Genomic DNA, 25,211 nt, shown 5'->3' with positions numbered 1-25,211 from the left:
CTGGATCTGAATTATAGATACATTTGCCCAAATGTTTTTTCCTGGCGTTTAAAGTACCTTGACAATGTCTCAGAAGATGCTCTAACGTCTCATGCTTTAGGTCCCTGCAGCACATGCATAAAATTCTGCTGCTTTTTCCTTGACCCCTTGTGACTTGAACAGCTCCTGTGTGAATTAAATTGAGCCGCATTCTGTGAAAATTCTGTCTTATTTTGCGATCTGGGAATTTAATTAGATATCTCAGTAAAAAATCCAATTTTTTATCAACTAAGGATAAAGAGGTGGAAGAAGATGTTGCTCTCATTTCTCCTATTGTTTTAATCCAATCTGCTGTTTTCATTTGTTTCTTAGTCTTCATCGTGTTTGACACCAATTGATCTTCGTCGCTATCGCAATTTGTTAAAATCTCTTTTGCCAGGTTTTTAGGTTGAGTATGATAAGTCTGTATGAAGCAAGCAGTTTCCAGTCCACTTGTGATTATAAAGATTTTAGGCCCAACTCAAAACCAAGGGAAGAAATTGGCAGGCCTTTGGGGAGATTTAAGTTTTTTTTCTCCAAATTAAGCCTTCAATTTTATCCCAGTCCAATACCCAGGCCAATGGTTTGGCCTCTATTCCATAAACAAGAGTTGTGATGATCTTTGCTTTATAGTATCTCAATGCTAGAATCAGTGAGAATTTGCATTATTGACCAACAATTCTTTGCAGTTGCGCTGTTAGATGTTTGGTCACACATGTGATATCGGATAGTGTTTGCACCGTTCTTGGTTTAGCATACAGTGTGTATCCTAAGTACACAATTTCATCTACCACAGGGATGATTCGGCCATTTATCTTCCAAGGGAATCGATCAACCTTTCTGCTACCTCCAATGACGACCATTTTTGATTTATCTGGGTTGACTATTAGATCATTTTTCTTCATGTAGATTTTCAGAGCAGACAACATCCTTTGGAGACCCACAGGTGTTCTATCTAGGAGCACAATGCTGTCTGCGTACATGAGCCATTTGATTGCTTCCTGTCCCACTTTCGGACTTGGTAGGGCTGCTGAATCTACTTCCTCACCGAAATCGACAAGAGCTTTACTCCTCTTTTCACCTGAATTTCATCTGACAAAAGGCCTTTGCAGTTCAGTCTTACAACAGCTGTATTATTTTCATGAAGTGCTGTTAAGATGTTTATGATGTTAAGATGTTTATTAAAGGTCTAGGCGCATCCCTACTGGTGAGCTTAAGCCAGACTCTCTCTCTATCGACTAAATCAAAAGCGTTGGATAGATCTATGAAGGCTGCAAATGTTACTTTCCCATTGCAAATGGTTGCCAGAGTGATACCATTGAGGCCCGTTGAGTGACCCCTTCTGAAGCCGGTCTGTTGTTTTGGTATTATATTCTTTGCTTTAGCCCATTTCTCCAGTTCTTTCAATAGTAGCCCAGCAAAGATCTTACTCTTAATATCCAGCAATGTAATGGGCCTATATATGCCGGGGTCTTTTCGGTCACCCTTTTCATAAATCAGTATTATTAAAGTGGTCTTCCAAGATTGAGGAATGATTTTAGTCCTCAAAATTTCTCGCCCATAATTCTGGATTTGCTTTTAGAACCTGATTGGTAAGTCTGCTAGGTCCTGCTGCTCTGGATAAAGATGACTTGTTGATTAACTCGAGAACTGCCTCCTCAAATGCCCATGAGGAGTCGGGAGGGATTAACAAGGGGCCCTTGTCTGACTTCGAGTACTTTTCTGAAAAATAGTTAATCCATGCAGATTCTGGCACACAGTTTGTTTGGATCGCCTCTTGATCCTTGATCCTGACCATGAGAATTTATCAAGGACCAGAAATTGCGGGAGTTATTGTCTGATAGTGTTCTTAACATTAATTCCCCATCTTGCTGTAGGCGTTTAGAACACCGCTGTCTGGACCAGTTTTTATAGGATTTTTTAATACATTGTATTTCTTTCTATAAGGTAGAGCTATCCAGTATTTCTTTCTTTGATATTGCAACAGAGCGGCGCTTTTCCCGCTTTTTCCTCATGGAATCTTCATCAAATGCATGTTTGTGGGAATTTCTTTGAGGAACTGTAATTTGAGGTTGGTCTATAGACCAAAGAAAGTTATGAAAATACTGCGGGTGACGATTTCCTTCCCAGAACTCCGGACCCGAATCTTTAGCAATATGTAAAAGTGCCTCATTCAACTGATGGCCTCCATTTCTGTATTTCGAGACTCTATTCTTCTGGTTGTTTACCTGTAGTCTATTATGCCATACTGCTGCTTTTAATTGGGAATTCCAGCAAAATGAGGCCTGTATTTTACAGTGATCTCTTAAATTAGAGTCACCCACTACTAGCTGATCACACAGATGAAACAAACCAGGGGATACAACAATGTAATCCAGAGTGGATCTGGTGTTCTCGCGTGACCATGTCAATACTGGCGGCACATCTCCCTCTATATTACTATTCAGGAACCTTAAGCCCCATTCTTTAAAGAAGGAGCGCCATTTTTTGCCATTTGCACTTATTGTTCTTGCTTTATACAGATGACACCCTGGATTGAAGGGGACACACTGAGAATTCAGATCCCCTGCAACCAATATATATGAATCTGGATAAATGGTTTTAATATGTGTGAGAAGTTCATGTACATTCCAATATAGGTTAATCACCAGCAGTTCTTTCATCCCGGCAGTTGATGGCATCTCCAGTTTTGCAGCTAAAATTCCGTCCTGACTACATGGTATTTTTAGGACTTTTTTTTTAAAGAAATCTGATCTACAGGCCATGAGTAACCCCCCTTTTGGTCTACCCCATCGTTGTTGCTACTTGACTCATCATTGTGAAACTTTCTAATTTTGGTGCATGCATTAACCAGGTTTCTTGGAAGAGGATCAGGTCATTGCCCTCAAATACTTCTAATTTGGTCTTCGCATTTCTGAAAGTACTGGAACCCCTCGTGTTCCAGCTTGTTATTTTAATCTGGTTTTTGCTAAAGTATAGTCTGACCTGTGCCTAACTTCAAGCAAATTTGAATGTTCTTTCATGCTCCTCCTTTGTACCTCTGACAGGCAAACGCGATAAAGTATGGGAGGAGGTGTTATACAAATGCAAGATAACATAATATAACATATACTTTCTTAATGGGACATGGCATTTTTTACTTGCCATCAAGTGTGAAGCAAACATTATATGTGTTATTGCAAGGCTAGACTGGCCTACATTAGTGGTGCCACTCTGCTTTTACTTTCTTAATGGGCAGGCGTTTTCTTCTAGGCATCAAGTGTAAAGCAAACATGATAAATATTTTTATGTGGCTAAACTGGCCTACATTAGTAGTGGCTGGCTGCCTTTACATTTTTAATGACAGCATTTTTTTACTTGGCATCAAGGGTAAAACAAACATGATAAGTGTTATTACGTGGCTAGACTGGCCTAATAGTAGTGCCAGTCTTCATTTACTTTTTAATCGTCATAGCATTTTTCACTTTGAATGAAGGGTAAAGCAAACATGATAAGTGTTATTAAGTGGCTAAACTGGCCTATATTGGTATCTCCAATCAATTATTTGTAGTGTGTAATGGCATTGTTGTACTGGGCATCAAGGGTAAAAGCAAATGTAAGTGTGATTATGTGGTACACTGGCCTCCATTGCTATAGGCAGTCTGGACACACTTTATTTCTGTGGCATGTAATTTTTTACTGCCCAGGAGCTCTTAAATGGCCCACTGCATGCCTTTTTACTTCTATCACTGATCTCCCTAGCTCACACATGGTATACACCAGAACCATCCATATTACACTCTACAAGGGAAGGAAATTGTTTTTTGGACAGCACTTAAATGGCTCAATCTTGCAAACCAGAGTTCAACAATGAGTTATCTCAGCTGTGCAGCAATTATGCTGCTTTGGGGTATTTCATGGCTGTTTAGACCACGGCCATCTGAATCGGACTTGTTTGCAGATTGACTCTATGGCTCTGCTACACTTGGCCTCACTCCCCCCTTCCTCTTTCTTCCTAGTAGAGCACTTGCCTGTCCGAGGTTCCCAGAAGAATAAATGGTTTGGTCCTATTAGTCTACACAACAGTTTTCTGATTTATTATTGCTTATCTGCTCTATCGGACTGCTTAATCGTTTGTATTCCACGCCCAGGCTCCAGAGTGTCGAGATGGCACTCTACCTTCTTCAATCACTTTTATGCCCCTGAATGGCAGTTTCTGCTCTCTCTTGCTTATCTGCCAGCTATAGCAAGGTATAGCATCACACCCACCACGCCTAGTGTTTCTCAGATTGGGCAAAGCTTTCAATTAGACCTATGTCGGGTAGATGTAGCTACGCCAGCCCTGCTGCAGCTATTCTTTTCATTGTGTTAGTTAGCGCTTTTGTTAAGCCCCCCGTGGGCGTGTTTTAAGCCCAGAGAAGGCCAAAAGAGATACAAAAGCACAAATAGCACTTTGTTTAAAATATGACTTCCAGTTGCGGAGCTTCAGAAGTATAACGAATCCCATTGATGGTATTTCTATTTTCCTTGAAGGTGTTGCTCAGTCAGACCCTCTACTCCCTTTTGGGCCATTCACAAATGCTATTGCTATTTTGGGCCTGGTTACAAGTTTGGTGGTAGTTATAAAATATCTGGTAATTACCATGTTTTGCCACACCACCAAATTCCGAGTTTCGATTTCAAAACTCCTATTTCAGCATGTAGGACATGCAGTAATTACCACATGCGTTAATTACCAGACTCCATAGCGTCCAATGGGACTCCCAAATTGGGACTAGCGGAAAGATCTGCATGACTTGGAATCATGCGAGCCTATACGGGCACCCAGTGATTCCTGCGTGCAGCAAAGGTAAAAGAGTTTGACGATATTGCTATGGCAATACCAACAAACTCATAATCAGGCCCTGTGTCTTTTTTTTATTCTTCTCTGACTTAAAAAAAAATCTGAAAGCAGGAGAATGCAATGTGTCTTCTTACCTGACAATTGACCTCCGTTTTGTGGTCATTGAAGGCATTGGGCCTCATTATAAGTTTGCTGGTCTGGCACCGTTGCTACCGGACCAGCAAACGAGTTCTGCTCGCGGGTGACTTTCCGCCCGCCGTGTCTGACCTGGTGGGCGTACCAGCACCCACGAGCAGAGCATATCGGATGCACCGGCACCATTTTGAATGCATCCGATCTCCCCATTCCCATTGAGCCTTATGCGGCTCAAATGGGAATGGGGAGCATTTCATTCCGGTGCCCGCAAATGGGCAATTACCGAGTCCAGCAGGGCGTTAATGACCCTGTAATTGCCCATTCGCGGGTGCCGGAAAAAATCACAAGTTTGGTGGCAGCCTGTCAGTTTTACCGGCAAGGCTACCGCCAAACTTGTAATTAGGCCCATTTACTCCCAAAACTAAAATTGTAGGCACAAAAGAAATGTAAGTTTTAAGACGTGACTGTCACTTTTAGGCATGACATTTTATGATTCCTGTATCTTTGATTGTAATGGTAAATTTCCATATTCCATTATAAATATAATACTACAAGCTCTATAATCAATGTAAATACTGGGAATGGATAGGTTTCACCCTCTTGGCAACAATGTAGTTAAGAACTGTGTCTTAGGTGTTGTGTTATTTTGCACAACACATGCTTTCTTTCTATGAGCTGGCCATCGCCTTCCCATGAATATTCCCTGCTACTGAGGTTCAATCTGTTTATTGTTATTGAAGTGGAGGTGTTGAGGTCGGTCTCGGTGAGAGGCCGGAGGCTATTTTGGTAGGTAGATTACCACTTTCAGAGCGTTTTTGACGTTCTCCCAGAGCAGCCAATACCTACTGGGATGGCCTGCATTCTGAACATTTCAACTTCAGAAGTGGACAGGGAAACAACAATGACATTTCCAGACAAGAGTTCTTTGAACAAGACACTTCCTCTCTTTTCGCTGCAACATCCAATTTAATTCACCAAGAGGAAGCTAACACATGGGAACATGTTTTCACTTTCTACAGTGAAACCGTTCGGTTATGCATGGCACATTAATCATGTTCATGTTAAACTTGCTCCAGTTTAATCAGGTTTGCAATTAAAATGATTAACTCATGAAGACAACATTGTTATTTAAACAGTACAACAGAAAACCACATTTAATTTACTAACTCAGTTTGTCTATTTACTTGATTCCTATTAAAGGAACGTGTTTTTACTTCATCATCAAAACTAAAAAACATGTGTTGCTACTACCTCTGTTTGCTAATAGCCTTCTATACGTCAGGAGGGGTCATTATTGCTTGGGATAATGACTGGCCACCTAGTTATGGCCCTCAGCGAATGACCCCCTTCCATCGTCTATGGGACTATATTAGTGCACTATTTAAGGATAGCATTCATTTTGTATTTGCCTCTGGTTAAATTGGACTTATGACATCCAAGCTAATTCTCTGCCAATCGGGTTCTCTACTGTCTTTCCAAAAGGGTGTGCAGTGTTGGAAGTGGTGCCTCATTGAATGAGCATGTCTGGTGGAAGCCTGAGGTATTCAGTGGATCAAGTGGGATGCTAAATCGAGGGGGGGGTCTCATTAGGGGGCGTGGCTTAAGTATGTGTGTACTTTGGTCACGCCCCCAGCGAGAGCCCCCCCTCGCCAATGGGGGCAAAGGGGATGGTGAAAGCAGGGGAGCTGGGGCACACTGGCATTATTACCTTTGGTGCACCTAGCCCTTCGGGGTGCGCACACCAAAGGTGTGACACCAGTGTGCCCCAGCTCACACACGCAGCAGGCAGCCCTTTCAATCAAGGCGTTGCGTGGTTAAAAACTATGGATTCCTCAAATGAAAGGACCTGCCTGCTGCCTGATGACTGTACTCCGAAACAGGAGGACGGCTTGAGGACCCAGTCTCTCCCTTTGTTTCCAGGTAAATATCCATCATGAAGCTATGTTTAAAAGGCTTTGTGCTGCATGATGACTCTTTATGCAGAAACAAAACGAGCGACTGGACCCTCCAGCCCGCCTCCTGTTTCGAATGTTCAGAGTCATCTGGCAGCCATGTAGCCCAAAGCCACGGATACATTGGCTGTCTGCAGAGGTCAGTACTTCAGCGCTTCGGCTATACAGCTGCTTGAGGTGTTGGCATGGGTGGGGCTAGTCGTGGTGGGCCCTTAGCAGGGCCCCGGCTCGGGAGCCCTTTCTGGAGACTGGCTGGACTTTGACCCCGCTAGCCCCGGCCCACTTAAAGCACTCAGTGTGATGGCCATTAGACAACATATGAGACTGCATGGCATGCCTCTTTTAAGTTTGAAACAAGCCGATTCATGGAATTAATGTGCGCCGAAAATTTTGGCGCAAGCGTGCGAAAACGTGCGATTCGCAGTGAAAGAGCAAAAATCGCAGTGCAAGTGCGATTATCGCACAGAAAACAGCGCACATCTATTCATGGAAGTCCGTGCACGCGCAAAATGTGGGATGTGCGCTGAAAAAGTGCGCGGCGCACGCTGGCGCACGCTGGCGCACAGGTCATCGAACGCCGTGCGATAAGGCCACAGCAAATTCGCACATAGCGCGGAGCACATAACAAAAGTAGGCGTAACACGGGGCGTTACACGCAGAATGGGGAACAACGCGTGAAAATGTGGGCGTCACGGGGGAAGTACAGGAGGCAAGTGCGCGGAACGCCCTCACGCTTGCCTACAACACGTATTCATGGAATGGAATAGGGAAAAACAGCGCACAGCCAAAGACGCGCACAGGCCCATACATGTCCGCCACACGAAAGCAGGCGGTAGCGTCCCTGCGCAGGCAAAAAATGTGCGCCAAAGTTCTACATGCGCGAGAAGTTCCACACGCGATCGGGCCTGGGGGAGCGTGTGCGTGTATTTCAGGGGTGCGCGAGAAGTTCCACACGCGATCGGGCCTGGGGGAGCGTGTGCGTGGATTTCAGAGGTGTGCAAGAAGTTTCACACACGATTGGCCTGGGCGCGTGTATTTCAGAGGTGTGGGAGAAGTCTCACACGCGATCGGGCCTGGGGGAGCGTGTGCGTGTATTTCAGGGGTGCGCGAGAAGTCCCACACGCGATCAGGCCTGGGGGAGCGTGTGCGTGTATTTCAGAGGTGCGCGAGAAGTTCCACACGCGATTGGCCTGGGCGCGTGTATTTCAGGGGTGCGCAAGAAGTTCCACACGCGGTTGGCTTGGGCGCGTGTATTTCAGAGGTGCGCGAGAAGTTTCACACGCGATTGGCCTGTGCGCGTGTATTTCAGGGGTGCGCGAGAAGTTCCACACGCGATTGGCCTGGGCGCGTGTATTTCAGGGGTGCGTGAGAAGTTCCACACCCGATCGGGCCTGGGGCGCGTGTTTTTCAGGGGTGCGTGAGAAGTTCCACACCCGATCGGGCCTGGGGGAGCGTGTGCGTGCCCGGGGCTCGTGGGTGTTATTACACGCGATCGGGCCTGGGGGAGCGGGGTACGTGTATTTCAGGGGCTCGCAGGTGTTTTTACACGCGATCGGGCCTGGGGGAGCGGAGTATGTGTATTTCAGGGGCTTGCAGGTGGTTTTACACGAGATCGGGCCTGGGGGAGCAGGGTACCACTCACCGTCTGCCTTGCGTGTAGAAGAACGCGTAGCCAACACCCACCCGCTGTGAAGTAATAGCGTGTGAACCCCAACGCCTGCAAAACACACGCACCGCACCCCACAAAAAGCAACGCCCGTGCGCAATACGTCACAGACGCGCATACACGCTAAGGGCCTTTGGTCCAATGGAATCGCGTATGCGTGCTGACGCGCTTATGCGCTAAGGGCCTTTCCTCGATTTACACGCTGACGTGCAGAATTGTCACGTGCCAAATCATTCCGTATCAAGCTGGCCACGCGTAAGCACACGGAAGACCACCCTCCTGCCCAAAAGGCCGAATGACTGCCCCCCAGAACCCCGAGCAGCCTCCCACGAGCCATCTTCTGCTGCCTGCCTGCCTGCTGCCACCGTGCCCTGCCATTTGGTGCCTGCACATCAGCCAGCTGCAGGGGTCCAGTTGCTGTGTCCACCCCTGCTGGAACAGAACACTCCCGACTGGGATACCATCGCTCCACAGCCCAGCCCCAGGATCCAGTTGCCCACCCACGCCTGCCTTGGGGGTCGCCATGTCGGGGCAAACACCATCCGAGACCACTGGCGACCCCCAGCCAGAGGGGCAGAGGGCCACCAGCTTCAGTCAGAAGAAAGTTGGTGTCCTGGTGGAGCTTGTCCTGGGGCATTATGATGCCCTCTTCGGATCACCACGCACCGACAAGGAAGGACAGGACAGGATCTGGGACGACTTTGTGGTTGCCATCAACGCGGAGGGGGTGGCAACCCGCAACATCAAGCAAGTCAAGAAGCGCTGGGAGGACTTCAGGTCCAGGACCCTCATAAAGGCCCGGCGCCTCGTGGAGGGGGGCTGGGGCAGAATGAGTACCATCCAGCTGAGGGTCCTGGAATGCGTACGCCCAGCGCTCCATGCCCAGATCCTTGAGGGGCAGACCCGTCTGGAGTCGAGCGGTAAGTGGCCAAGCATTGCTGTGTGAGACAGGGCATGTTGCAGTGTGCTGGTTGTCTGATACTTGCCTGTATGTGTCACATAGGCCATGTACATGTGTGTGTGTGCAGGGACATCATGGTCATGCATGTGAGACCAGTAATGTGTGAAGCACACGGTTGGTGTATGTGTTTAAATGCAACATGGGGAGCCCTATGCGGAATGGACACATGAGAGCATGCCAGTGTCTGTTCCTGGACATGGGTGGGGGTGAGGGATGGGTGCTGATGCCATGTACATATATGGTGTCCATGTCTGTGTTTCTGACCTGCGTATCTGTGACTTGTGAATGCCATGGATGCATGACACATGTCTGTGACAATGTTCAGAATCACTGATGCAGCCTAGTTATCCTTGCATCCACTGTGTCTGGGGTGTATGAGTCCAGATGGATGAAAGTACGTTGAAATGTGTGCATGTGATAGGCATGACCCATGATGCATGTGACTCCAAAAACAACATTGCATGCTTCAAGAGTCCCTTGGACATGTTAGCTTATGTCCATAGCATGCGCCATGCCTGTTACTGCATGTGTTTTGCCTGCGCTGACCATTGTGTTGTGGAGGGACATGATGGAAGTGATCTTTGACAGTGCCACTCCTCTGCTATTGCTTCCTGTCTAGGGGACCATTGTACAGTACCCTGATGCTTGTGTTCTATGTCTCCCTCTACACAGCGCAAAGTGAAGAAGAGGGCAGAGACGGCGCTGTGGAGCTAAGCGGCGGGGATGCCCCCACGGCTGCAGCGGAAGGGGTGGGTGAGCCCCCACAGGTGCTTGCAACGGCAGAAGACGGTGTGGAGCCATCCAGGTTGGTGGTTTCCACAGAGGAGGAGGAGGCCGCTACTGAGCCGCACATGGGGCCTGGTGGGGGCATCCCTGCTGGTGCAAGTGGTGCAGTCCAGGGGCAGGAGGCAGCACAGGTCGCCATGGAGGTGCCTGTGCATGTCACTGTCCCTGACACTGTGACTGCACCACCATGCACCGGCAGGGATGCCCCATCCCAGGCCCGTCCGCAGGTAGGGGGGATGTCCATGTCATCTGACTCCCCTCCACCTGCGGACGAGGGGACCCCTGGCCATATGGAGAAGGTCCTGATTGGTGTCGTGTTGCGCACGGCTGTCATTCGTGATGAGGTGCGTGCTTCCCGGGGGGAGCACGCACGTCATCACGAAGAGCACCGTGGCAACGTGGCCCAGTTGGGAGCGGTCATGCTCGGGGGTCTCGTACATGTGTCGGGCACACTGGCGACACTCTCCTCCTCTGTGGAGGCTATGCGCCAGTCGTACTCCATGCCGTCTTCTGGCCCAGATGCCACCAGGGCCCCCTGTGGACCTGCACCGACCAATGCAGCCACCTCGGTGGGGATCCCATCCCTGCCACAGTCGGGAGTCAGAGGTCCAGCAGGGGTGGACACACCAGCAACTGGACCCCAGCAGATGGAGGATGTGATGGCATCATCGGGCAGGGCACGGGCACGACAGCGTTGGTGGATTCCATCAGCCTGGATGCCGTCGTGCTGGCACAGGCAGTTGTGTCGGAGGCAGCGGCAGGCTCGACGTGGCAGGCATCATGGCTCGTGGCCATCAACATCAGGGGTGCAGGCATCGGCCGGAGGGCAGGAGAACCCTGGAATGGGAGTGGCTTCCGTGTGGGAGCGGTTGGGCCAGCAGATAGGTGCGGAGCGGCAGCGGGCAGAGGAGGAACGGCTCACAATGGTCAGGGCGGAGAACTCCATGCGGAGGGCGCTGAGGCGGGCTGAGTGCCTCGAGGGTCTTCGCAGAGGGAGTTGGAGCTGGACACTGCATTATCCCTGCGGGACCTCGGGGCCAGGGAACATGCCCGCCTCCAAGCCATTGAACAGGAGTTCGATGATGCCCTGGCCCATGACAACAACCAGTGAGCCGTCGGACTAGCCCGCTGCCCTTGTAAATAGTTATGTAGTTAGTGTTAGGTTTCCTTTGCTTTTTTATTTATTTTGGACCTTTTGGACATTGGGCCACATTTTTGTATATAGTTTTTTTTTATTAGGTAGTGTTGTTAGATAGGTTTGATTTCTTTTGTTGGGATCATGGACCCTGGCTTGTTCATCTGTACATAGTTCACTGTTGGATTTTCTTTTTATTTTACAATTTACCCATGGAGCAATGGCTTTCGATTATTATTTTCCATAGGATTTTCTTTTGTGGACTGTGACTTTGGACACCATTCCTTTGGATTATGATTTTTGGTTTTGCATTTTTTCACGGACATGCTTCTTTTTATTTTTTTACATTCCCATTTCTGTTTGTTTATTTTTGATTCAATTTATGTTTCCTTTAATACATATTTCTTGATCAAACTTCAATGTGTAGTATCATCTCATTGGTTTCATGCATATCATGATATGGGTTTTCAGATTCACTGACACCCATTGGGTGTATGTGAGGGACATGTGTTCGTTTCCAAACTTGCAATTGGTGTTCTATCATGTTATTGCCATTTCTAAGTGGGTGGATGCAATACTCAGGTGGGTGTTTTGCATTTGGAGGCTGACCATAGGGACCAGGGATCTAGATTGTGATGACATGTTGGCTGGGGAACATGAGTTGGGGCCTGGTGGAGGGTGCACCACAGTGCTGGGGGGTGGGGGTGATGGGAGACATGAGTTGAACATGAGTGGGGGCCTGCTGGCAGGTGCCCCACAGTGCTGGGGGGTGGGGGTGCAGGGGAACATGAGTTGGGGCCTGGTGGAGGGTGCATCACAGTGCTGGGGGGCGGGGGTGCAGGGGAACATGAGTTGGGGCCTGGTGGAGGGTGCCCCACAGTGCTGGGGGGTGGGGGTGCAGGGGAACATGAGTTGGGGCCTGGTGGAGGGTGCCCCACAGTGCTGGGGGGTGGGCGTGCAGGGGGCCGAGTGGGGGTGCCGGCTGGACCCCCGTGGTGTGGCTGCCTGCAGGGGCCGTGGAGGTTGTGGAGCGAACACCTGGGAGGACCCACACGGCCAATTCATGTGTAGTACTCCACGGAACCCCTGAAATACATGTACCCTGCTGATGTTGCGTGTGAAACTTCCCACGCACCCCAAGATACACGTAGCCAGGACATTCGCGTGTGGAACTTCCAGCGCACCCCTGGAATACACGCACGCAGCCCATTCGCGTGTGAAACTTCCCGCGTACCCCTGAAATACTCGCACGCAGCCCATTCGCATGTGAAACTTCCCGCGCACCCCTGAAATACCCGCACCCAGCACAATCGCGTGTGGAACTTCTCGCGCACCCCTGAAATACATGCACACGCTCCCCCAGGCCAGATCGCGTGTGGAACTTCACGCGCACCCCTGAAATACACGCGCCCAGCACGATCGCGTGTGGAACTTCTCGCGCACCCCTGAAATACACGCACTCAGGCCATTCGCGTGTAAAACTTCCCGCGCACCCCTGAAATACACGTACCCAGCCCAATCGCGTGTGAAACTTCTCGCGCACCCCTGAAATACACGCACCCAGCCCGTTCGCGTGTGAAACTTCTCGCGCACCTCTGAAATACACGCACACGCTCCCCCAGGCCAGATCGCGTGTGGAACTTCACGCGCACCTCCGAAATACACGCGCCCAGCACGATCGCGTGTGGAACTTCTCGCGCACCCCTGAAATACACGCACCCAGCCCGTTCGCATGTGAAACTTCTCGCGCACCTCTGAAATACACGCACACGCTCCCCCAGGCCAGATCGCGTGTGGAACTTCACGCGCACCCCCGAAGTACACGCGCCCAGGCCTATCGCGTGTGGAACTTCTCGTGCACCCCTGAAATACACGCACCCAGGCCATTCGCGTGTAAAACTTCTCGCGCACCCCTGAAATACACGCACACGCTCCCCCAGGCACGATCGCGTGTGAGACTTCTCGCGCACCCCTGAAATACACGCACACGCTCCCCCAGGCCAGATTGCGTGTGGAACTTCACGCGCACCCCCGAAATACACACACCCAGCACGATCGCGTGTGGAACTTCTCGCGCACCCCTGAAATACACGCACCCAGGCCATTCGCGTGTAAAACTTCCCGCGCACCCCTGAAATACACGTACCCAGCCCAATCGCGTGTGAAACTTCTCGCACACCCCTGAAATACACGCACCCAGCCGTTCGCGTGTGAAACTTCTCGCGCACCTCTGAAATACACGCATATGCTCCCCCAGGCCAGATCGGGTGTGGAACTTCACGCGCACCTCCGAAATACACGCGCCCAGCACGATCGCGTGTGGAACTTCTCGCGCACCCCTGAAATACAAGCAACCAGCCCGTTCGCGTGGGAAACTTCTTGCGCACCTCTGAAATACACGCACACGCTCCCCCAGGCCAGATCGCGTGTGGAACTTCACGTGCACCCCCGAAATACACGCGCCCAGGCCAATCGCGTGTGGAACTTCTCGCGCACCCCTGAAATACACGCACCCAGGCCATTCGCGTGTAAAACTTCTCGCGCACCCCTGAAACACATGCACACGCTCCCCCAGGCCCGATCGCGTGTGAGACTTCTCGGGCACCCCTGAAATACATGCACATGCTCCCCCAGGCCAGATTGCGTGTGAAACTTCTCGCGCGCGCGTGTTCCCGAAACTCATAATACACGTTCCCCGCTTTGCATTTGCTGTTTGCCAGTCCGGTAAACTGGTACAGGGTTGGCGCAGCCCTTTGCGATGGTTTTGCGATCTTGATGGCTTTTCCTTGCGCGAGAGCGTTCTTGGGGGCGTAACTGGCGCTGCTGCAGGGTCGCTGCGCCACTCTGCGCCATGTCTGCTTTTGGAGGCGAGAATTCATGAATACGCTGTGCGCGGAAATTGATTTTATCGCACGCGGCTGGCGCAGACATTCGCACGGGCACGCTGTGAACCAGCCGTGTGCGACCCTTTTGTACGAATTTCCATGAATTACCCTGCTAGTGTGTTAGTGTGCTCCTTTTGTCTCTGCTGTGCTCATAACACAGGACTACGAACTCACAATGGTATAGACCTCTCTGCAGCTTAAAATGAAAGGGGTCTATAGAACGGCTTAAGAAAAACTTCCTGTGCACTGCATTAGCCACATAAAGTGGCTTCAAATAATACATGCTGAGGAACGGTGCGAGGAAATAGAGCTTTCGATTAAGCTGGCCTCGTCCCTCATTGTATGCCAGCGGCGAGGAGGGGGTTGTGTGAGAAAAGGCAGTCGACACGTTATATAGCACAGAAAGCACATTTCAATTGCGGATAGGCAGGTCAGATTACCTTCCGCAGGGAAATTGCGTGCTGTGCAGAAATAGATGATGGACACGACATTCAATCCCTCGAGGAACTCCTTCGGTATCTGCTAGGTAATGCTGACCTGTGTAAATCGAACACTGGGAGCGTGTACAAGTGACAGCACAAACACAAATGCTTAAGGCGTGAAAGTTGAAACTGAAGCTGAGGTGAAGGGGCAGGCATCGGGTGCTTGAAGCCTAACATGGATGTTTTAGTACTTACACAATTAAGAGAAACGGCAGTTTAAAAAAACAAATTTACTTTCGACCTGTGAAACGTAGTATGGAAAATATGACAATTGCTGACTTTGTATTACGCCAGACATAGTGCATGGACTACTCTAGAGATAAACGTTCAGGGGCAGTTAATCATTCCCAAAACAGCATAATTCAGTGCAATATACAATTTACTTTGCCACAAATTTGAGACTCCCTGTAGTGAGAACGCGCACGGCCAAACATCGTTCTGCAGAATGGTGTCCACTTAGGAGGGTCTACAATCCTGTTTTAGCTCTCTGTGCACTAGCCGAGGAGGAATGTCATTTTGCATGATAGTCTGGTCCTGCCCAAGAGGACAGTCAAGGACCAAAATGCCAGGCGGTGCTTTTCTGGACAAGAATACCAACAGGAACCCCAGACATGCGTCTTCCCCGCTGGGCATCACTGTATTACCCTTGCTAACACAGGGTGAAACCGCCAAGATTCGACATTTACCAAAAGTGTGAGACCTTCTCTAAGGCAAGCGGGCAAGGCCAAATGTCCTGTTCTATGGAATAGTACTGATTCAGCAGGGTATAACATTGTGTTTTATTTCACTGTGCCATCCCAGGGGAGAAATATTACTTCACAAATCAGTCGGCTCCCTCTCTCAAGGACAGACCACCAACAAAAGTCAAGTCAATTCTCTTCTGAACAAGAATACCAAAGCCACCCCCAGACACGTGTTTTTGCCTTTCTGGGCTTCATCAGTGACATCCGGTGGAGGTACCGTCTAGACTCAGAAAGCTACAGGTTCACACCTGGATTACCCTTGCAAATATCGGATGGGATGCCCAAGCCGTCTCAATTTTTGCCAACAGAGTCAGAATCCCTCTACTCAGAACAAACAGGGCCTAATAATCTCACTGGCTGTACACAGCGGCTGCCATTTTGATAGTAAAATAGATTAGATAACGAGTACTTGCACAAATATGCAGGCTTGGGCTAATGCACTTATTTGTATTTATTTATTTATTTATTTATTGGGTGTTTATAATGCGCCTATACACAATGACCGTGATTCATGGAATTATGTGCGTGTCAAACGTGGATTTGCGTGCCTTTCTGCCCGCCAATCCGAATTCGTCAAACAGGGATTTGCGGGCAGAATGGCACGCATATCCCCGTTTTACACGCAAGTAACTACATGAATCAGGGGCAACGTGCCAATGCATCAAATTGGCAACTTCATAGAACAGTAAATCCTGCACATTTACGTTGAATTCTTCTCAACAGTACATGGCTAATCTTATTTTGTTTGGGTCAGTGAAATCTATTTTACATCATGGTCCCGGTTCGGATGCGTGTACCTTTTGCAGGAATTGTGCCACATGTCCTTAATATGCAGACTCTGCCACCTATCCACAGTACAGACTTTACCATTAGCCCTTAATACCGGTTGTGCCGCCTGTCCCTCATACAGACCAAGCTGCCTGCCCTTTTTCATCAATGGGCAGGGTTTCTGTCTTGGACTCTGGGACACTGCTCGGCACACCACTCTTGAGGTTGCCCCAGTATTCTATTTCACATTGTGGATGGCTTGGGTATGTTGCCACTTAATTGATTTCCCCCTGAATGATCACCCAGATCTTTGTGCGTGGGATGAACTTGCCATGTGTCACATTGGCTTCCCAAAGACGCCAGTGCTCCTCTTTCTCAGTCTCTCATGGATGAGCACCAGCCAGTCTTTGCAGGAAAGCAGAATCTTACTCAGTCTGCCTGCCATTATCGGTGTTCCAAAGGATAAGTAGCAGAACATGGTTGATGAGTGAATGCAGAAGAAGTGAAGATAGACATCTGGTATAATTATATTGTTTCTTGGGGTGTGAGAGAGACAAGAGGCCACATGAGATAGTGATGGAGGTGGGGGAAGATGATAGGACGGCGGGTATATGTTTGCCTGTTTGATGCCGGGGAAGGAAGAGAGAGATGTGTGGAGAGAGGCTGGAGAGGGGACAAGACGAGAAGTATGTTTTCCTGACTGAGGTGGAGAGGAAGTGTTTCTTTTTTCTATGTTGATCTGTCCTACCTCCCCTCTACAACTATTGAAATGCTGAAATACGAGGACGGTCAGAGGATGGTAAAGAGTGAGGGGACGTGGGGTGTACACAACATAAAGTTACAGATGGGTAACTCTCAACTTACTGGTATGTAGCACCTTGCAGTTCCAAGCGACATCTTAGACAACTTGAACATTGTCTTTTACATATCATTTGGAACCCTTTGGTTGAAAATATCCACATAATTGATAACTGATCATCTATAATTCCATATACGGTAGGAAGGTGTGCAAATCATTATTTGTATATTTTATACACCAATACTGCAAATTTAAGTTTCAGCATCATATTCAGGGTCGGACTGGGACAAGAAATAGGCCCGGTCACCCAAAAAAAGTGGCCCACCCCTCGCTTCAAAAAAGTTGCCATCCCTTGCCTCACGACCCTTGACCTCTGATGACATCACCGGAGTGATGTCATTTGACCCCAACCCAAAGTGACATCCCAGGAAGTGATGAAACACAACCTTTCACCCCTTGACAAAACAGGAAGTGGCATCAAATAGCATTGTTCCTAAGTACACTAAATTACTGTGAATCAAAACAGACTTCCAAGGCCAAATGATAATATGTCATTGTATAGCATTTACGTTTAAGCTTTTTTTATAGAACAAATATGCATACAATATTACCCAACCTGTGTTGGTACTCGTTTTTCAACCTAAGAAGGATGAGAGGCATTTTGAAAAGAAAAAAAATGTGAAGAAAATATATTTGGTTTTCTATTTTTTTCCAAACCGGAGCAGGCATGGCCAGAAACCGGCCCCACTCCCCAGGGACGATTTCAGCCTGGCCACGGGCCGAAAGGCCGAGGGGCCAATCCGACCCTGATCATAGTGTTTATATGATGCTGCCAAACTACAAACAAAAACAGTTTACCTTTCTCTGCACCGGTAGAGGATCTTAGGCATTCTATATTTTTCTGGCCTTCTTACGCAGATATCAGAGCAAGGACGCTGAGGCCGATTTCGAGGGAAATGGATTCCAGAGAGTGCCAGCAGGCACTGGTATATTGCTTCGCTTAGATACACCGGTTGTGAGTTGGTCCCTTTTATCATACCTCAGACAAACATTGCGTGTTGGAAAAAGTCCATTATCATCCTAAACCCTAACTTACCTGGAGTCATTGCAGCTATTGCACACCCAGGTTCTTAAATGTTCAGCAAGTTTAATCATGTATTTTATAGCGATAATGTGGCGATTTTATGATTGAAAGGTTTTATGGATTTTTTTCTTTCATATTCGAAATAAACATTTTTATTTTTTGATTGATTGCATACCTATCCGAATATTCCAATAAAGAGGTATCCTTGTGCTAGAGGATTCTAAATTAAATAATGAAATATCTAAATATTGTGCTGACCTCTGATTAATGGAAAAGCACATGATCTAAGTAACCGAGTGAGACTGGTTCCTGATTGCCATGCACATATCTTCGGAAATGTCTAAGCTTTTTTACCAATGTAGCTGTTATCTGTACATTGCTGTGATGTTGTTTTTTATGAATAACATCCTATGTTCAATGGCCAGGTACCAAAACAAAGTATTTTGATGATGGTACCAACAAAACATGGTAAAAGGTAGGCCAGGTTCCAGGTCATCATCACCTGTGTGCCATCAGGTCTGGTTTTCCTACCTAGGCAGTTTTATCATGTTCAGCTTTTTGCATGTGAGGTTTTGGGGTATGCGTTTTACCAGCAGGCTTTAATGGTTCTACATGCTTTAGTTGGGCAAATATTTGAAGCCTGCATATTTCACGTTCAAAGCACAGCATTAGATGTTTCATAGTGGCTGTATGCCTTTTGGGACGTTTTCTAATACGTGGACCCAACTATATAATTAGAATTTCTCATCCTGAGTTAGAATATTTGGTCCAAACTTGCAGCGCAGTATTGCCTTCTCTGCCATGCCCTTTCTCGTTGTAAGCACTTTGCCCCTGATTCTCGCCCTGTGCTTTACGTGGAATGCAACATTGATAGGGGCTCTCATAGGGGGTCTGGCCTAAATAACATGGCCTAAGCAGGTGACAAGCGGCCTTCGTAGGGGCCACCTGCCACCTCTCGTTTTGTTCCTTAATTGTGGCGCCAACCCTTGGCAGGTATACCTTTTTTAGCCAACATCACCCTCTCACCAGTGGTGTGAAGGTGTTAATGCCTGCATCTGAAGTTAAAGAGAGGCCTGGCCGGGGTCAGTGCAGCAATTATGAATGAAAAGGAGAGGAAAATACAAGCCAAAGCCTTTTTTTCTTAAGCCTGAAGTTATCGCGTGTAGCGAGCAAGAGGCTGTAGGCAGTAGCACACAATGGCCCTCATTACGACCCTGGCGGAGAGGGTATTACGCCGGCGTAGTGCCTGGCGTACCTCTCCGCCTTACTACGAGTTCCCGTAGCGCCATGGAGGAATTTTACGCCTGCTTTTAGCAGGCGGTAAAATCCATGGCGCTACGGGACTCGTTGTTAATTACGCCACCGTATTCTACGGTGGCGTAATTAACGCCTTCCCCACTCCCATTATACCCTATGGGGCAAAAATGGGAATGGGGAAGGGTAAATGGGGATTGGGGATTTACCGCCCCGCCAAGGTCGGAATGGGGCGGTCAATCCGCCAACCACCCTGGCGGAATTGGCATCTTAGCGCCATGGACCATGGTGCAAATTGCACCATGGTACTCCGCCAGGGTCGTAATGAGGGCCAATGTCTTGGCTTCTAGTGGCCTGATGGGCCATGAAGACTAGGGGACTTTAGGAAGTCCTGGTAGGGCCTCCAAATCAGAAACACTTTTTTTCAGAGACTGCTATGGCTCTGCCTGGGCTAGTCCCGACCCACTTAAAGCACTGGACTCACCCTAACCTTGCACCCCTCATGTCTCCCTCCCATGTGCAGCATGTGGGGGACAACTTGCCAATTCCTGTCCCATCCCCTGCATACTCAACCCTTTTGTCTATTCCTCTACTGCCTTGCTAACTGTGCAGGGGAGATGCCTGTAACTCCTCTTCCTGCCCACATGGCCTCACCTTGCTTTTCCAACTGATTCTTCTCACACGTGTGTATAGGTGTGGCGCTCTCCACACGATTTTCCATGGTCTTATGGCCAATGGCGGAATCAATCAAGAGTATGAGACTCTAGATCTGGCCCAAGATCAATTAGACCAAAACACTGCTACCAAAATGTGCTCTAGCACCTTGAAGCGTCTGATGTGCTGGATGGAATTACCAATAGTGATCTCAGACCCAAATAACTGGACAGACTCAAAGAATGTGGCAAAGTACTACTTTATTACTGGCATAAAAATAAAGTAGGGCAATCTGGTGAATAACAGGAAGTAATTCATGCACTCACGCCCAAATGTGATTATACAAAGGTTTTATACCTCGATGTACGTCATCTTTGACGTCATCCTACTTGGCAAACTAAAACCTATTGAAGGGAGGGATTGGTTAAGGGAACATATGTACCTATAGTATATATAAGTGTTCATAACTTCATTGGCTGCTCTGTATCTGGTGGGCACGCCTTAAACCACCTCCTAATACGTATAATACTGATTATAGCGGGGAAAATGGTAGCAGGATGGTCTTTGCAACATTGTATGGCATTTTGCTACATAGACCCTCTGATTGATTGGTATGCTTTCCCAACCTTGGACATTCAGATCGTTAGCAGCACATAAGGAAAACGAAACTCAGGTGCCGCAACCAACGTCAGACAACTCCCCACTTTCCCAATTAGTCATTGGGCCTCATTACACGTTATGCCATAAGGGAATAACGATACCGGTAAGGGATTACCGGTATCGCTAAAATCCCTTGCTAATTACGACCCGGACAACTGCTATTAGCGGCACCGCTAAGAACGGTGCCTTTAATAGCGGCCAGTCGGCTGGCGCGCGAGCCCTCAGGTCAGCAATAGCGGCATGGCGCTAATAGCAGGCCATTACAAGCCATGCGGACATGCAAATAGCGGCATGGTATTGGGCAAAGAAGCCCATACCGGCATGGAGGAAATACCGGCATCGCGAACCACCCGTTAAGAGACCTGAGTAGTGTTCCCACCTGCCACAGGTGGCCACAATCAGCACAGGTGGAGGCAATGGAGACTGGGGCAGCAGAAAAGGAGCACACCACACCCCTTCCCACACCCCTTCCCACACCAAGATGGTTCCAATACCTGCAGCATTACATGGGCTGGAGGACATGATTGCATTGCAGCACCAACAAAAACAGGCAGCACAGAGGAGACGCAGGAGGAGGAGGATGGCGAGACAGGCCCAGCAAGCCCCACCAGTGCACCTAGTCATACCACAGAGGCAGCCAGCAATCCCCAGGATTCGAGCCAGTCCATTCAGCCTAACCCCTGAGCAGATACACACCCTGTACCGTCTGAACCGGGATACCATAACCACCATTGTGGACATGATTCACAACGACATAGTGAGCCTCATAGACATCCGTACTGCCATCCCCCCTCTACTGAAGGTGGTAACTGTGCTCCGCTTCCTGGCCACAGGCACCTACCAGCATACGGTAGGGCAGATGCATGGCATTTCACAACCAGTATTCTCACGCACACTGACCCAGGTGCTCGATGCCCTCCTGAAGCACACAAGTGAACACATATCCCTGCCACGGACTGCCCAGGAGATCTCCAACACCAAAGTTGGCTTCTATTCACTGGCAGGCATCCCAAGTTGCATAGGGCCATCGATTGTACCCATGTGGAATTGGTGGTCCCACATCACAATGAAGCAGTCTACCGAAACAGAAAGCAATACCACTCCATCAATGTCCAAATGGTATGTGACTCAAACAAGATAATTACACATTGTTGTGCCCGATATCCCGGATCAACCCATGATTCAATGGTCCTGCGGAACTCAACGATACCACGCTACATGGAGCGACATGCTGGACAACGTTCGTGGCTACTTGGTGAGTAGCAGGGCTTACATGGCAGTGTGATGTGGGGTGTGATTGGGGGGAGAGATGCATACTCCAACTGGGTGTGATTGGGGGGGGGAGAGATGCATACTCCAACTGGGCGTGGACTGTCATCCATACAATAAATGGACATACAGATGTATGCCAATGTCCACCAAGGCAGCCCACAATGGACTGGACACAAAACCACATGCAAGTTGTAAGCTGCATAACAAAGACATTAATCCATAACGCCAAACATGATGCATCTATCCACATGCTCATTGCACATCATACCATACCCTATATGACACAAAGCAGCAACATGCAGCCAATATGCATAATGTAAATGTGCGTTGAACAACATCACAACAGATATGCGCCCTTGAGTGCATGCAAAGGGATCACCTGTAGCCATTGTACTTAACCACACCCGTACACCACTACTGAAGTGCCGCTTCACAGCATGGGGACATCGAAATCATAATGGCAGTACACTAGCAGTGTGGTAGAAAGGATGCCTGGGCCCAGGAACACCTAGGACCTGTCCACACCCAGGACATGGCAATTACTGCCGGAGGCATGCATGGTGTACGTCCACTTGCAGGGACTAGCTTACCTTCTCACATTGCAGTTACACTGATCGTCTCCATGCATGCTGGGATTCATGGATGCCAATCACAATGCAAACTGAATTAGTGTGAAATGTACAGGTTGGAATTGAGGTGACCAGTAACAAGTCCCCATTGTTCCACCCATGCAGGTGATGCTGGCTATCCCCTGAAGAGGTGGCTCCTTACCCCTGTATGGAACCCACAGAACAGGCACGAAGAGGATTACAACCGTGCACATACCCGTACCCGCGTCGTGATTGAGCAGGCATTTGGACTTTTGAAGACACGGTTCCGGTGCCCAAGCAGGTCGGGTGGGGCACTCCTGTACGGCCATGACAAGGTGGCCAAGATAACCATGGCATGTGTCATGCTGCACAATATATGTATCAGACGGAATGTGCCACTGCCCCCTGACGTCGAAATGCAACCACCTGATGAGGATGAGGATGGGGATGAGGAGGGAGGGGACAGGGCTGCAGATCATGCAAGAGGCGATGCCCAGGAGGGACGCGATCTGCGTCAGCATCTGAACAACCAAATATTCTGAATCACATGGTTCAACGCTATTGGATGGATGTGGGTATTAGTGCACTGGTGTTTGTGTTGAAACGCACAATGGGCCCTGTTCCCCAATAAAGTTCATATACACAATGATGAAGTCCAGGCCTATGTCTCAACTTGTCACCAGTACATTAAACATGTCATGATAGGAAAAAGTGCTTGTCCCCAAATATGCAACCACCCTTTCCCCTCTCCCCCCACAACACTCCCAAAACACCCTTTCCCCCCTCCTCCACAACACTCCCAAAACACCCCTCCCCACAACACTTCCAAAACACCCTTCTCCCCCTCCCCCGACAACACTCCCAAAACACCCTTTCCCCCCTCCCCCCACAACACTCCCAAAACACCCTTCCCCCTCCCCCCACAACACCCCCATGTGTGGCTTGCACAACTTTGGTGTTCTGCTGCACATGTGCCAGCTAGAACCTGCTGGCCCTAATTCCCATTCCCACCACCACCATTTGGAGGTTGAGAGGGTGTGCGCCTCATGGTGCGCAAGGAGCGGCGGCGGGGGCTTGTCTGCCTCGAACTTGCAGAGGAGGAGGTGCCTGTTTGTCCCTGTGGTGGTGGTGGGTACTGTCGGTCCATCGCGTCCGCTATGCGCTTGAGGACCCGCCTCAGTTGGGCCATCTCCTAGCAGAGCCTGTTGGTACAGGCCTCCATGCCCTCCCTCGACTGCCTAGCGTTCTCCCTCACCTCCTCCCTCAGACGGGCAGCCTCATCTACATGCTGGCCAACCAGCGCTGTAATATCCTCCTGGCGCTGCCTGGTGGTGGCCAGGTCATGGTCACTTTGGCCAGCTCGTGGGGTGGCTGCTGCACCCACCTTCCTCTATGTCTAGGCCATCAGGTGAGGCCACCTGTGCACTCCAGCACCCTGCCGTGGTCTCGTCGCCAGACTGGCCATGGCTACTGGATCGTGGTGTTGGCGGCGGGCTTGCTTCTCTGGATACTGGGGGGCTGTGGGTCTGCATTTGCATGTGGATGTCACTGGTGTCCTCCACGTCAGACAGCGGCGCAGTGGCTGCTGCCTCACCAGTCGAACTGGTGGCAGCGCAGAGTGGGCCCACCGTGGGTGTTTCCTGTGTTGGGAGGATCACAGCAGTGGGTGCGGCAATTGTTGCAGCCGTAGATTCAGGTCTTGGTGCAGTGGCACTCTTGCAGTGTTTGCCCCTCTGCAGGTGCTCACTCCTCCCTGTGCCCATTGATGTGGTGGCGGTGTTCCCTGTCTCCTGTGCCCTGGCTTGTTTTTTGGCAGGGGGAGCCTGAGTCGCTGTGTCCTGTTCATCACTGTCGGTCTGTGTGCCTGTGGGGGACAAAGAGTGGGATAGCATTGGTGATGGTTCAACATGCTTCATGCAGATTCTGTTCATCATGCTGTTCTGTGCATTGGGACTTCATTAGTGGGCATTCAGGTCATCGGGCTGTTGAGTGGGTCATCCATGCATGGGTCTGTGTGGCACGTGTCTGTGGTGATGCGTGCATGTGTGTGTGTTGGGGTGTGACACTCACATGGGCAGGGTTGTGTGCATGTATGTTTGTGGTCGCATCCATGAGGTGGATCTGGGCTCACATTGGGGTGGGGGCCTCACCTTTCACAGTGCATTGTTTCATGTGTACACTCACCTCCATCTGATGTTGTGGGCGCAACACGCTCCATATCCCCAACTCCCTCGATGGATTCTACGCCAATCGTGCTGGCACAGGTCTCCTCCCACTCCCTGAGTTTGATGGGAGAATCAGCACCACCTCCTGTGGCCATGGCCAGCTTATGATTAGCAGACAGTATGGTGCGGTCCCGGAGGCGGAGATCGTCCCACCGCTTCCTGCAGTCTTTAACGGTGCAGGTGGTGGTGCCCACCGCACTGACTTTCAGGGCCACCTCTGCCCAGATGGGCTTTTTCTTAATCAGGGTCTCCCACCGCATGTCAGTCGCAAAGACAATATCCGCGTTTGCTGCAAGGGTCTCCGTCAGCATTATCAGCTC

The sequence above is a fragment of the Ambystoma mexicanum genome, chromosome 4q (assembly GCF_040938575.1).
Source record: "Ambystoma mexicanum isolate Mex_15411 chromosome 4q, UKY_AmexF1_1, whole genome shotgun sequence".
NCBI lineage: Eukaryota > Metazoa > Chordata > Amphibia > Caudata > Ambystomatidae > Ambystoma > Ambystoma mexicanum.
The sequence above is the reverse complement of the archived record's forward strand: the minus strand, read 5'-3'. Positions refer to the sequence as shown.